Below are 13,246 nucleotides of genomic sequence, written 5' to 3' on the forward strand. Positions count from 1 at the left end.
GGTGTCCACATCGTGGACACACCACCGGGTGACTCCAGGAGTGAGGGAAAAGAGATCTGCAAATTGCCCCAGCAGCTGTTGGCAGTCTTGGTGCTGTTCAGGGGTCAGGGTAGAGGAGAGCGTGACCCCTTCGATGGAGCCGTCTTTCTCGGTGGTGCTCAAGAGATCTGGTAGCGGGTCGGAGTCGTCTTCCGCTCCGTCATCGGTCGCTAACAGCAGACTTAGTTCAGTGCGGGCAAAGTGTGGCTTGAGCCGGTTAGCGTGTAGAACCCGGAGGGGGTTTCTGGGGGACTCCATGTCCACCAGATAGGTGACGGGGCTCTTACGCTCCACCACTTTGAAGGGCCCCGTCCATTTGTCCTGGAGGGCACAAGGTTCAACCGGGGACATGACCCAGACCTGCTGGCCCGGCTCGAATTCGATGGACGAGGCGTTCTAGTCATACCAGCATTTCATCTCCTCCTGACTAGCCTCCAGGTTGGCCTCGGCAAGTTCCCGGAACTTTCGAGTCTGGTTGCGGAGTGTCAGGAGGTACTGGTAAACATCGGGTGGAGCACCTCGGACAGCCGTCTCCCAGCCTTCCTTGACCAGGCTGAGGGGGCCTCAGACCGGGTGCCCATACAATAGTTCAAAGGGGCTGAACCCCAGGGACTTCTGGGGTACCTCGCGATATGCAAACAGGAGGCAAGGCAGCAGGACATCCCATTTGCGTCGTAGCGGTTCCTCTAGACCCTTGATCATTCCTTTCAGTGTTCGGTTAAACCGTTCCACAAGTCCATTTCCTTGGGGGTGATACGGGGTGGTGAACTTATATGTGACCCCGCACTGTTGCCACAGGGACCGCATATACTTGGATATAAAGTTTGTGCCCCGATCACTCACGACTTCTCGGGGGAAGCCGACTCTGGAGAAGATCCCCATTAGGGCTCGGCCTACTACTGGGGCCGTGATGGTTCGGAGGGGGATGGCTTCAGGATAGCGGGTGGCATGGTCCACCAGGACGAGGATGAAGCGGTGCCCCTGAGAGGTGCGGGGGTCCAGGGGCCCCACGATGTCGATCCCTACTCGCTCGAAGGGGGTGGTGACCACGGGAAAAGGCTGGAGTGGAGCTTTGACTTTTCCCCCGCTCTTCCCGCTGGCCTGACAAGTCGGACAGGATCACCAGTGATTATGCACATCGTTGCGCATTTTCGGCCAGTAGAAATGGGTCACCAGGCGGCTGTAAGTTTTGTCCTGCCCCAGGTGCCCGGCGAGGGGCACGTCATGTGCCAAGTTCAGGAGGAAGTCTCTGAATCGGAGGGGGACGACCAGCACTCGGCTGGCCCCTAGTTCGGCAATCTTCTGCTCGCTGTAGAGGAGGTCGTGGTCCCAATAGACCCAGTGGGACCCCGAGGGGTCTCCAGCGGCTTGAGTGGCGGCTTGTTGTCGGATTCCCTCGAGGGAGGGACAGGTTTTCTGTTCCTGCCGGAATTGTTCGCGGGTGGGGCCACCTTCTTGGCGCCACTGCGCTAGCTCTGGAAGGTGGCCGAGCTCGGTGATGTCTTCGTGGCTGGGCCCCTGGGGGCCGGGTTCAGGGTCGGCGTCCTTGGGGACGGCGGCCGGTGGAGGTGCGGGCCACTCTGGTTCCTCGGTCGGGGCGTCCTCCGTTGGGGCGGAGGCTCGGGCGGACATGGAGCGGGTGGTCGCACAGACCCACTCGGGAAGGCCTAGCATCACTAGATGCTCTCTCCGCCGGCCCAGGGGGAACTTTCCAGGTCGTTCCCGAGGAGGCAGTCCCCGGGGGCATCGTCCCGGACGGTCACCTTCAGCATACCCGACACTCCTCCCCATTCGAAGGGGATACGGGCCATCTGGCATAAACTCTCGGAGTTGTCCGCTGTCCGCACCGGGCACAGGACATTGGGGAGAATTTGTTCTGGGGTCACCAAGTGGCAGCGGACCGCCGTCACGCTGGCTCCAGTGTCCCGGAGGGCTTCGGCCCGGCGTCCATTGATGGTGACCCATTGGCGGTATTTCTGTGTGTTGCTTGGGATCGGGTCTCAGGGGATCAGGTCTCGATCACCCAGGCATGCCAAGATCATAGCGGCGGGCTCCCACTCGGCCTGTTCGGGGTCGTTGTCTTCTTCCTCGCCTCCTTCTGTACCCAGGATGGCAGCCGCGATCTGGCGGTTCGGGGGGCCGGTGGTGCCGGGTCGCTGGTTCATCGGGCAGAGGGGGTCATTCGCATAATGACCCGGTCGCTGGCATCGGTGGCACGTAACATTCGGGCGGGGCCCCGGTCTGGCTGGGGGAACCCCCCGTCGGCCCAGGGATGGCGAAGTGGAGGTAGGGGATGGACCCATGGGGGCGTCTCGGCCCCTGCTCTGGCCTCCTCCGCCACCTCGTGGTCGGTGGTTCCCCGGGGATCCCCGGCCGTAGTCTCCCATCGGGCTCCGTGGGACTCGGGTGCTCACCCATCTATCCGCCTCGACGGCGAGTTTTCGTGGCTCTGTCAGTTTGCTGTCGAGGAGATGCTGCCGGAGTTCGATGAAGCAGTTGTTGGAAAGATGTTCCCATATAATGAGGTCGACCAACTGCTGGTAGGTGGTGACCTGGCTGCCTTTGATCCACCCCTCGAAGGCTCTGCTGTAAAAGTTCACGTACTCCACCCAAGTGGTACCGGGGATTTTTTTACAGTCTCGGAATCGCTGCCGGTACATTTCGGGGGTGAGTCCGTAGCGTGTGAGGAGAGCGGTTTTCATGTGTTCATATGAGGTCATCTCGGCATCGGGAAGCTCTAGCAGAGCGTCCCTCCCTTCGTTGACGAACTTCCCCCACAGGCCGGCGCCACAGTCCTTGAGGGGTACTCGATGGGCGGTCATGGCTACTTCATAGGCTTTGAACCACTGTTGGATGTCGTCGTTCTTGTAGTACTCTTTGACGACATCCTTGGGTATGTGCACCTTCGTGTCCACCGGTGGGGGCGAGGTCTTGCCCCGTCGGTGCTGGTCTCGTTTGTCTTGGCCTTGATTTCTAGTTCCTTTAAGCCGCGCTCATGCTCGAGCAGAAGTCTCTTTTCCTCGAGGTCTCTTTGTCTTCGTTTCTCCTCCAGGTCTCCTTCTAGCCGTAGTTGCTCGAGTGCTATCTTCCTTTCCGCCAGCTGCAGTTCTCCGTCCAGCCGGAGTCGGGCGAGCTCCAATTTGTGGAGCCGGTTCCTCTCTCGTTCTCGGGCGTCTTCGCGGGGGCTCGTGCCTGGATTTGCGGGTCTCTCTCCCACTGGGATCGTGTCGGTCTCCGGGCTTCCGTTCGGACCCGGGTTGTCCTCGCTCTGGGGTGGTGTGTCACCGGCGTCCACCCATGCCTATAGGGCCAATTTAAAGTCTTCCTTGGTGCTTAGGCCAGTGGTAGTGATGCCCAGGTCTTTGCAGAATTGTTTTAATTCCTTGTGACTGTAGTCTTCCATTTTCTCTTTCTGGAATTCCGTAGTCGGTCTCGTTTCTTGGGTAGTCATGGTCGCTGTGTGTTTTTCCCCGGTAGTGAGTGAATCACTCTCTGTACGATCTGCGTCAGCTCGGATCCCGTCGCTTGCCACCACTGTTAGAAAGGCGATCCCGGGGGAGGCAGAAGATGTCTGACTGACCACCCCTAGGTCCACCTCTCCGTCGAGAAGCAGCCGAGCGTTATCGAGAGGCCTCCTTGGTGAGGGTCCTCTCCTAGGATTGTACAGTAGAGTAACCACAATACTACGAACGGACACCACACAAGAAGTTAAGTTCTCAAGCTTTATCAGGAATAAAGGTTGCTGATTCTCAGCGGTGTGTTCAGGCAGATCGAGGGATTTGTAGAGTCTCGTAAAAGGGACAGGGTAGCGGGACAGTCTCAATATGGGTGCGGAAAGAGATACCCTGCGCACAGCTCTCAATCCTCGAGCCTGGGGTTCCGAGAGGCCGCGCCGCGGCAGCGCCAGCAGGACTCGACAGGTGGTCGGTAACGGAGGGGAGGCCGCGGCAGCGCCAGCAGGCTCTCAAGATGGTTCAGCACAGGTGGGCCGCGGCAGCGCCAGCAGGCTCTCAAGATGGTTCAGCAAAGGTGGGCCGCGGCAGCGCCAGCAGGCTCTCAAGATGGTTCAGCAAAGGTGGGTGGGCCGCGGCAGCGCCAGCAGGCTCTCAAGATGGTTCAGCACAGGTGGGCCGCTGCAGCGCCAGCAGGCTCTCAAGATGGTTCAGCAAAGGTGGGCCGCGGCAGCGCCAGCAGGCTCCCAAGATGGTTCAGCAAAGGTGGGCCGCGGCAGCGCGAGCAGGCTCTCAGGGTATCTTCAGGTTACAGGAAAATGGGTTCTTCTGGTGTCGGCCGTGACAGCGTCAGCAGGGCTTTCCAGTCCAGGATACAACTGGCGTCCTACTCCGGGGCTGGCCCAGATATAGGACTGGGGTCCTTTGATGTCCGGACCCTCGCGCCTGGGGGCCAGAGGGGCCGGGATGATGGTGTCCAGACACCCAGCAGGGGGGTGGAGCCAGCGCCCAGGGAGGCCGGACGGCGATCGATACCAGGCGTCCGGGGACGGCTGGAGGGCCATCGAAACTCCCCTTCCTCCGGGATTTGTCGAGTGGCCACTCGACCTCCTGGGTGGATCTTGGTGCCTCGATGTCGGGGCTTCGCTGGGGCCTGGGCCGGGGCCGAGGCTACGTGTTCGTGACGTGGTGGGACCAAGATGGAGTCGGGCAAGGCCTCGTGTTCAGGACATGATGGGCCCCAGATGGAGCCAGGTCGGTGGTGGTGGCCCGGGATGGTAACCGGACCGGCAGTGTTGGGGCGTGCAGGGTCGGGCAGAAGGGGCTGCCCGAGGCTTGGTGGAGGGCTGATGTCGTTCTGGGCCCGCCATGCGGGAGGGGTAGGACCACGCCATGAGGCCGGGTCCAACAGTTAGCACCTTTCAGACGATATTCGGAGTTATACCATTGTTTATGCACTCTGTGTTCGGAAACATTTTTGGAGGGCTTCCACTTGTCCTGCTACTTGTGGAGGGAATACTGATTTTATTCTATCTGCTCCACAATGGATGTCCCTGTTCATCTCAGAATGGCGATGGCACTGTTAGTGCGGCGTTGCAGTGAGCGCATGATCTACAGCTTCGGCACACCTCGGCTTCAAGAACTAAATGAGGACTGGCTCTTGTCATTCAGGCTGGTCAGGAATGACTACATTCAACCTGTCTTCTGCTGCCTGCTTTGCAGCCAAGAATGTCTCCTAGATATATGTCTCGGATCTGAATTGGTTGCGTTACCGGACATTGAAGTACTGATGTACCCCTTAAAGGCCCATGCATATTGCTGTCCCCAGCGTATTCCATTGATGATGAACACATTCTTAGAGCCACCCTTGGATGCTCCAGCTCCTAGTGATGTGAACAATGGCTCTGCAGACAACTTGTAGAATACAACACCTCCCTCAGCGGCTGCTGTGGGAATTGGATGGAATCACCTTTGCTCGATAAACATGCCTCTGGGTACGTCTGCGGATGTGGGAAACAGCAATGCTGCGTCTACCACTCTGAATACATAAACAATTGGCCTTTTTCCTTGTGGGAACAATTTGGTCTCTTTTTAAACAAAATGTACCAAAACAGCTTTTTCTTTTTCTAGGCACCATGGCTTATAATGACTTATAAAACTTTTTTCATATTTTATTGGGAAGCTCTCTTTTAGATGCTTTTAAAGCATAGTTTTTAAACTTTTGTTTTAAAAATACAGTCTGTTCCCTTTTAAAAAAATTTTTTTTTTATTAAATCAAACGTCTCATCGACAGTCATAATAATTTCAAAAAGGGGGTGGTGATGGACAGAGTATCTGAGTTAATCAGAACACTCCTACCCAGTCAACAGATCAGGGCTTGATCCATCACCGTTTTTTAGCTCACTGCACCATCCCAGTTCAGAACCTGGCTACATGCAAATTAGTCTGTCCCTGGCCCAGTGCATCGATGGTGCAGTGAGCAAGGGACTTTGAAATTATTTTGGCCACCATAAGTGTGGAAGGGTATGCTCAGACACGAGTCCCTTGCTCACTGCACCATCAGGATTCAAGCAAGCCGGGCCGAAGACGGCTGTAATGCCAGAAACCGGTCCCCGGAAGCTTGTTTCCTTTCCAGTAATGAATTGGCTTGGTAGTTTGGTCTGCCCTGTTCCCATGATGCACTGGGCCAGGGACAGACTAATTTGCATGTAGCCAGGTTCTGAACTGGGATGGTGCAGTGAGCTAAAAAACGGTGATGGATCAAGCCCTGATCTCTTGACTGGGTAGGAGTGTTCTGATTAACTCAGATACACTGTCCATCACCACCCCCTTTTTGAAATTATTTTGGCCACCATAAGTGTGGAAGGGTATGCTCAGACATGAGTCCCTTGCTCACTGCACCATCAGGATTCAAGCAAGCCGGGCCGAAGACGGCTGTAATGCCAGAAACCGGTCCCCGGAAGCTTGTTTCCTTTCCAGTAAAGAATTGGCTTGGTAGTTTGGTCTGCCCTGTTCCCATGATGCACTGGTCCAGGGACAGACTAATTTGCATGTAGCCAGGTTCTGAACTGGGATGGTGCAGTGAGCTAAAAAACGTGATGGATGAAGCCCTGATCTCTTGACTGGGTAGGAGTGTTCTGATTAACTCAGATACTCTGTCCATCACCACCCCCTTTTTGAAATCATCGACAGTCATGACAGCAATTAAACGACACCCCCTTGGGAATCTGTAGAAGGTACCCTCAGGATATAGCACACAATGTTGCAAGACTGGCGAGGAAAACCCCAGGTGGGTCATATGGAGGACGCTCCATCTCACAATGGGAGAGGGGTGTTACTGATGTGTATAATCACTCGCCTACAGGTTAGCAAGATATTGGGGGGGAGTGATGAGACGCGGCGTGGTAGGCTGAGATAATGCGGTCCTAGCCGCTCATAGTGGCTTCATGAAGTTGGTTACGGGTTGGGAGTTGTTGGGGGGGGTTTCCTTAGGAGGGGTCATTTACAAAATGGAAAAGCGGACACAAGGTCTCCTTATTAGACGGCTGCGATTGACTCTTGCTGTATGATCTTTAATTTCTCATGGTTAACGCCGCCCGGCCTCCGGGATGTGGGCACACGGGCTGTGCAACGAGCTTTTGAGAGTTTGGTATGCTGCAGCCGCCGGATTTTGAATCACGGAAAGTGGAACTTGTAACTGTTATATTGTCTGCAATAAAAATATATATATAAAAAAAAATGACAGCTATTAAACAGTGATTGTACATTTCTACCATTGTACACCGTTGGATACACATTTCTTACCATTATATTAATATCACATTTTTCCGGACACAGTTATATCATTTCCCGCAGTTGCGTCACTATCCTATTCCCCCTCCATCTCCTCGTCCGAGCTTTCTACTACAGATTCCGGCAGCAGGTCACACAGGTCTCCCCGGAAGCTATTCCAGGCCGCCCAGATTTTATTCCATTTACGCAGGCTTCCCCTGTTCGCATATACTGTTCGTTCCGTAATCATTGCGAGGTCCATGTTCCCACACCACATCGGCAACGTTGGTAGGTCCACCGCCCCCCATTTCTGCGCTATGTCTCTTTTGGCAATCATGAAACCCAGTGTGACCCAGATCTGTCCATGGCGTGTAAGATCGTTAGGGTCCCATATGTTTAAGAGACATTTGCGTGGCTCTGGCAAAAGGGATAGTTCCAATTTTTGTGAGATTGTACGTAACACCTGTCTCCAGTAGTCTACTATTGCTGGACATTCCCACATAGTGTGAAGAAAGGTACCCTCCTCCCCACATCCTCGAAGACAGTATGGATGCTGTGCTCTCTGTAGCTTGTGTAATGTGGTTCTAGTGTAGTATATGCGATGTACTATCTTGAGCTGCACTAGTCTAAGCTTGGCTGAGACTTCCACCTCTCTAGGAGATGCCAATGCTTCCAACAATTCCGAGTCGTCCATGTCTCCCATTTCTATTGTCCACTTCTCCCGCAGTGTTGCTGTAGGGTCAGGCAGGTTGTTGAGTAATTTTCGGTATGTGAGCGATATTGCTCGCTTTTGAATGAAGTCAGTGAGCAGACGGTCCTCTAATGGGGAGGCCTCCCGTACTTCTGTATCTGGGGGAAGTGCTGTTAGCAACGCATGTCTAATTTGTATATATCTATATGTTTCATTCGGGCCTAATTCATATTGTCGCTGTAGTTGGGTAAACGGAAGGACTGTGCCTTTATCCCATAAGTCACCCACTGTAGAGATACCAATATTATCCCACTGCGTAAAACTTCTACTGCGTTGTAGTTGTCCCAGGGCCTTGGTGTCCCAAAGTGGGGTAAGCTTAGTTATCCCCCCTTTCCACCCCAGCTTCGCCTGTGCCATGTACCATATGGCGACCGTTTGTTTCGTGGGTCCCTCTAATTTCGAGGCAAGTCCTCTGCTATAGAGCACAGCTAGCATATTATTCGAGCCCAGCTGCACCCTTCCTGCCCTATATGCTGGGTCGTCTTGGGGAGCGTGTATCCATTGATTAAGGGTTTTTAGTTGCGCTGCCCAGTGATACAATTGTAGGTTTGGTAGCGCTATCCCGCCGTCATACCAACTTCGGTGCAGCTTAACCTGCGCTATACGTGCTGGTCGGGCACCCCAAAGCAGGGTCGATACTTGTGTTGCTATTTGTTTAAAGTACCTGGGTGGAATTGGATATGGCGCATTCTCAAGTGTGTAGAGAAATCTCGGCAACGCCATCATTTTGTATAATGCTGCTCTCCCCAGAAGCGTCAGGGGCAACGACGCCCAGTGCGCGACATCGCGTTTCAAACATTCCAGAGGTGGAACCAGATTTTTCGCAAAGAAGTACGCCGCGTCTTTAGTAATGTGAATACCTAAGTATTTAAAGGCGTTCCCTGCCAGCACCAATGGGCACTCCACGGAGAGCGAGGGCTCTGGTCCTTGCAGTGTGTAAAGTACCGACTTGGACCAGTTTATCGTATATCCCGATACCTTCCCATACATGTCACACAATTTAAGGAGCTCTGGAATACCCTGATCTGGGTCCATCAGATAGACTAACATGTCGTCAGCATAGAGTGATAGACGGTCTTCCCATCCCTCTCCCCAGCTAATTCCCTTCAACAATGGGGTTGACCTAATTAACGTCGCCAGTGGCTCTAGTACTATTGCAAACAGCAACGGTGACAGTGGGCACCCCTGGCGCGTTTCCCTCGCCAGTTCTATCGTGTGAGATATATGGCCGTTAGCCATAACCTGAGCCAGTGGCGCCGAATACAGTAATCGGATCCAAGCTCTACATTTTGGGCCGAAACCCATATGAGTCAGTACAGCAAAGAGATATTGCCAATTTACCATGTCAAATGCCATTTTCGCATCCAACGATAATATCACCGCCGGTTCCGACAACTTCGAAGCCCGTGCGAGCACTCCATGTACGAGCCTGATATTTAGAGCTATGTTCCTATTTGGCATGAAACCCGACTGGTCCGGGTGAATCAATTGTGGGAGATGGGACATTAACCTATTCGCTAATAGTTTAGCTAAGATTTTTGCTTCTGCATTCAATAACGATATCGGGCGGTAGGAAGTGCACTCTGTCGGGGGTTTACCTGGTTTTGGAATCGCCACTATTGTCGCTATTCTTTGATCCAGTGGGAGCACCGCATTCTTCAAACTGTCATTATACATTGCCAACAGGGGTGTACTTATAGTCTCGGTCATAAGCTTGTACCATTCTATTGGGATCCCATTGGGGCCCAGGGCTTTTCCAGATTGAACCGAACGAATTGCCATTTGAACTTCGTCCTGTGTCAGGTCCGCTTCTAATTCTAGGGCTGCTTCAGGGGTGAACGTCTGTGTTTCAATGTATTCTGTTACATCAGTCTCCGATAAGGTCTGACTTGGTGTATAAACCTCTCTAAAATATTCCGCCAGCGTATGTACCATCTCTGTAGGGTGTTTCTGGAGCCTTCCCTCCTGTGTCTGTAATTGCTGTATTCCCCTGGAGACTTCCCCCCTTTTGTCCAGCCAAGCCAACATGTTGCCTGCGTTATCTCCCACCTCGTAAATTTTATGTTTTGTTGCCGTAATGTTGCCAACAGTTATATTTTTTAGATGGTCCTTGTATTGTTGCTGACATATATTCAGGGAGTGTGTCGCTTCTGGAGAGGGGTCTGTCATGTGTGTCGTGTTCGCTTCCTGTAACTTTAGTTCTAATTCAGCTAATTCTCTCTATTGTGCCCGTTTATACCCAGTGATCGAAGCAATTGCCTGACCCCTAAGGACTGTCTTGTATGCTTCCCATACTATGGACGGTGAGTCTACTGATGATGTGTTTTCCTCAAAGTAGTGTTTAGTAGTGTTTTTAAGTTCCTTCCTAATTCTGGGAATCCTACGATAGGCAGGGTAGATAGGATATAGCCTCTTACGAGATTTCTCTCGGCAAGAGAGGGTCAGTAATACTGGGGAATGATCCGAGATGCCCCTGGGCCGTATTTCTATCTCATCGATGCTTTGCAGTCTAGCAGCCGACATCAGGAAGTAATCTACTCGTGATAAACTCTTGTGCACTGCAGAGTAGTACGTGTACTGGCAAGCTGCGGGATACATGGACCTCCAGACATCTACCAATCCCATAGCCTCTAAAAACCCCTGTATCCGCGAAGATTCGGCTGTCTGTGGTCGAGCCGGGAGCCTGTCTATCATCGTGTCTATAGTCGCATTGAAATCCCCTCCTATAATAAGATCACCTTCTGGTAGCGCTAGTAGGAATTCTCCCAGTGCAGGCAGTGCCACCGACTGAAACGCCGGTGGTATATACACCAACACCATATCTAGAAGTCTGCGCTCCCATTGTCCCTGTATCGCCGCAAAACGTCCCTGGTCATCTATCTTACTCTGTAATATTATAAATGGGGAGGTTTTCTTGACTAGTATGCCCGTCCCCCTTGAACCTGCAATTCGGAGTGTGCCGCCATTTTGTACCCCCATCTATCTAGAGCCTTACATGCTGTCCCCGTGAGGTGTGTTTCTTGTAAAAGCACTAGTACTGGGCCATGTCGCTTTAGAGCCTGTAATACTAGGCCTCTTTTTATTTTATCGCCTAGTCCCCTTACATTCCAAGTTAGTATTCGTAGGGGGGCCACCAGATTTTCCTGCATAAGTGCATCGGTATGATCAAGTTGTGAATCCAGTGCCATGAATGACCTGCTGGAGGAAGCGGAATCGCCTCCCTGCTAAGACATTAGTGCATCCGTCAAGTATCCAAGTATGTAATGTGTCTACCCTGTCGAGAGCAACTCTAAACCTACATAACAAAACAATATTAACTTCACTCTTCATCCCTACCCCCCTCCCTGCCTCCCTGCTTAACGGACCTGCAACCGCCCGCCTCTTCAACTTAGCAGAGTGCTTTACCCATCCCCAACCCATAGTACTTGCTTGTCGGGGTAAAAGGTCCGTGAGAACTGCAGCCCTTCTTGCCCTCCTAGGCCCGCCTCAGTCCAGTGTCCATGTCCGACTTGACCTTATTGTTTACTGCAGCAGTTAGTCCCTCGGGAGCTGGACATTCGGGGGCTCTACCAATCTCCATTCTATTCACTTCTTGCGCTAGGCGAACGGTCCGCACCTTCTTGTTGTGATGCTTGAGATCCGGGGTGTTCATCATCCTTCCGGCGTTGACGATTGTTGCTTCCACAACGGGGGCCCTCCACTGTTCTCCAGCCTTCTAGCCAATCATAAGCCGCTTCTGGCGCCTCAAAAAACCACGTTTTTCCGTCGGCTACTACTCTGAGCCGCGCTGGAAACAACATTGAGTAGGGTAGTTCTTGTGCTCTCAGCGCCTTTTTTACCTTCATGAAACTTCTTCTGCGACGGGCGACTTCGGCCGGGTAGTCAGGAAAAAAGGCAATTGTAGAGTTATGTATTCTGATTGGTGGGGAAATTGTTGCCGTCTGTAGGATCACGTCTCTGTCTCTAAAATTAAACAGTCTGGCCAACACTGGCCTCGGGGCAGCTCCGGGTTTTGGTTTGCCACCGGGGACCCTATGCGCTCTTTCCACGGAGAAGAAACTCGACAGGCCCTTGGGTTGTAGTCTTGCCTTGATCAGTTCCTCCACGTAAAGGTCCATTGCTTAGGTACCTTCAGTCTCGGGAACCACAAGAATACGCACATTGTTCCTTCTTGAGCGCCCTTCCTGGGTGTCCAATTTCTCTTGCAATTGCTTGTTCTCTACCTGAACGCGGGCCATTGCTGTCTGCAGTTCTGACGTGTCCTCCACCAGTAACTTGGTAACGATCTCTACCTCCTTAATCCGTTCAGTCATTTTGTGGAAGTCCGCCCGCAGTATGAGACGTCTGTCGATATTGTTCCCACCGTCGTTTGAACACTGGATAGCGCTTTCATGATATCCTCTAGTGGAATAGAAAATAAACACCCTGCCAAAATAAATATCAAGGGTCCCCGTAGGGATCCGCGGGAATATATATGAGGTGACATCAATACACCAACAGAGCCATAGACTTTACAAGTATTATTGGAAACACAATCCTTTTATTCCTTTTTTATAAATTTTTTTCCAATTTCATAGTATTTATGAAAAACATTCCATCAATATACATTTTTCAAAACTGATAAAACAGAACACGGTGGGTAGATATGTAGTACAAATAAATACAATTCAAATACACGTTCCTCACATTCCTGCATACATAAGGGCAACTCACATACAATCCCAGACTCACTAATTCATACACATTTTTATTCATTCATACAATGACATATAGGAAAACACCCGCCACTGCCAAAGAATGGAATAATGGATGCTAGAGCAGGGGTGCAAATTATGGGCGCAGTAAAGATGGGAAAATATAGTCCATGGGGACTATATAACTGCTGTCCAAAAAGGTTCACGCCAACGCGCGTTTCGGTGTTAGGTGCTGAGGTAGGCCACACCTTCTTCAGGGCGGGGATATGTATAACCAGGGAGGGGAACAAACACGTCAGATTTTGCCCAAAAATTCACACTTATATGGGTCCACCGAAGGGGTTCACTCAGAACGTTTTCTGGGTTAGTCAGTAGGGGCTTCCAGGAAGGAGAGTACTGGTGTTTTAAAAAAGAGGTAGGTAGATCTATTTCTCTTCCTGTGTCGCTACCTGAAATTTGGATGGCGGTATATGTCCTGCTCCGTAGTTCCGTGGGTCGATGTAATTGTGCTAAAGAAACAGGTGATTAAAGGATATAGC

This window comes from Lissotriton helveticus, chromosome 10, assembly GCF_964261635.1.
Source record: "Lissotriton helveticus chromosome 10, aLisHel1.1, whole genome shotgun sequence".
Taxonomy (NCBI): Eukaryota; Metazoa; Chordata; class Amphibia; order Caudata; family Salamandridae; genus Lissotriton; species Lissotriton helveticus.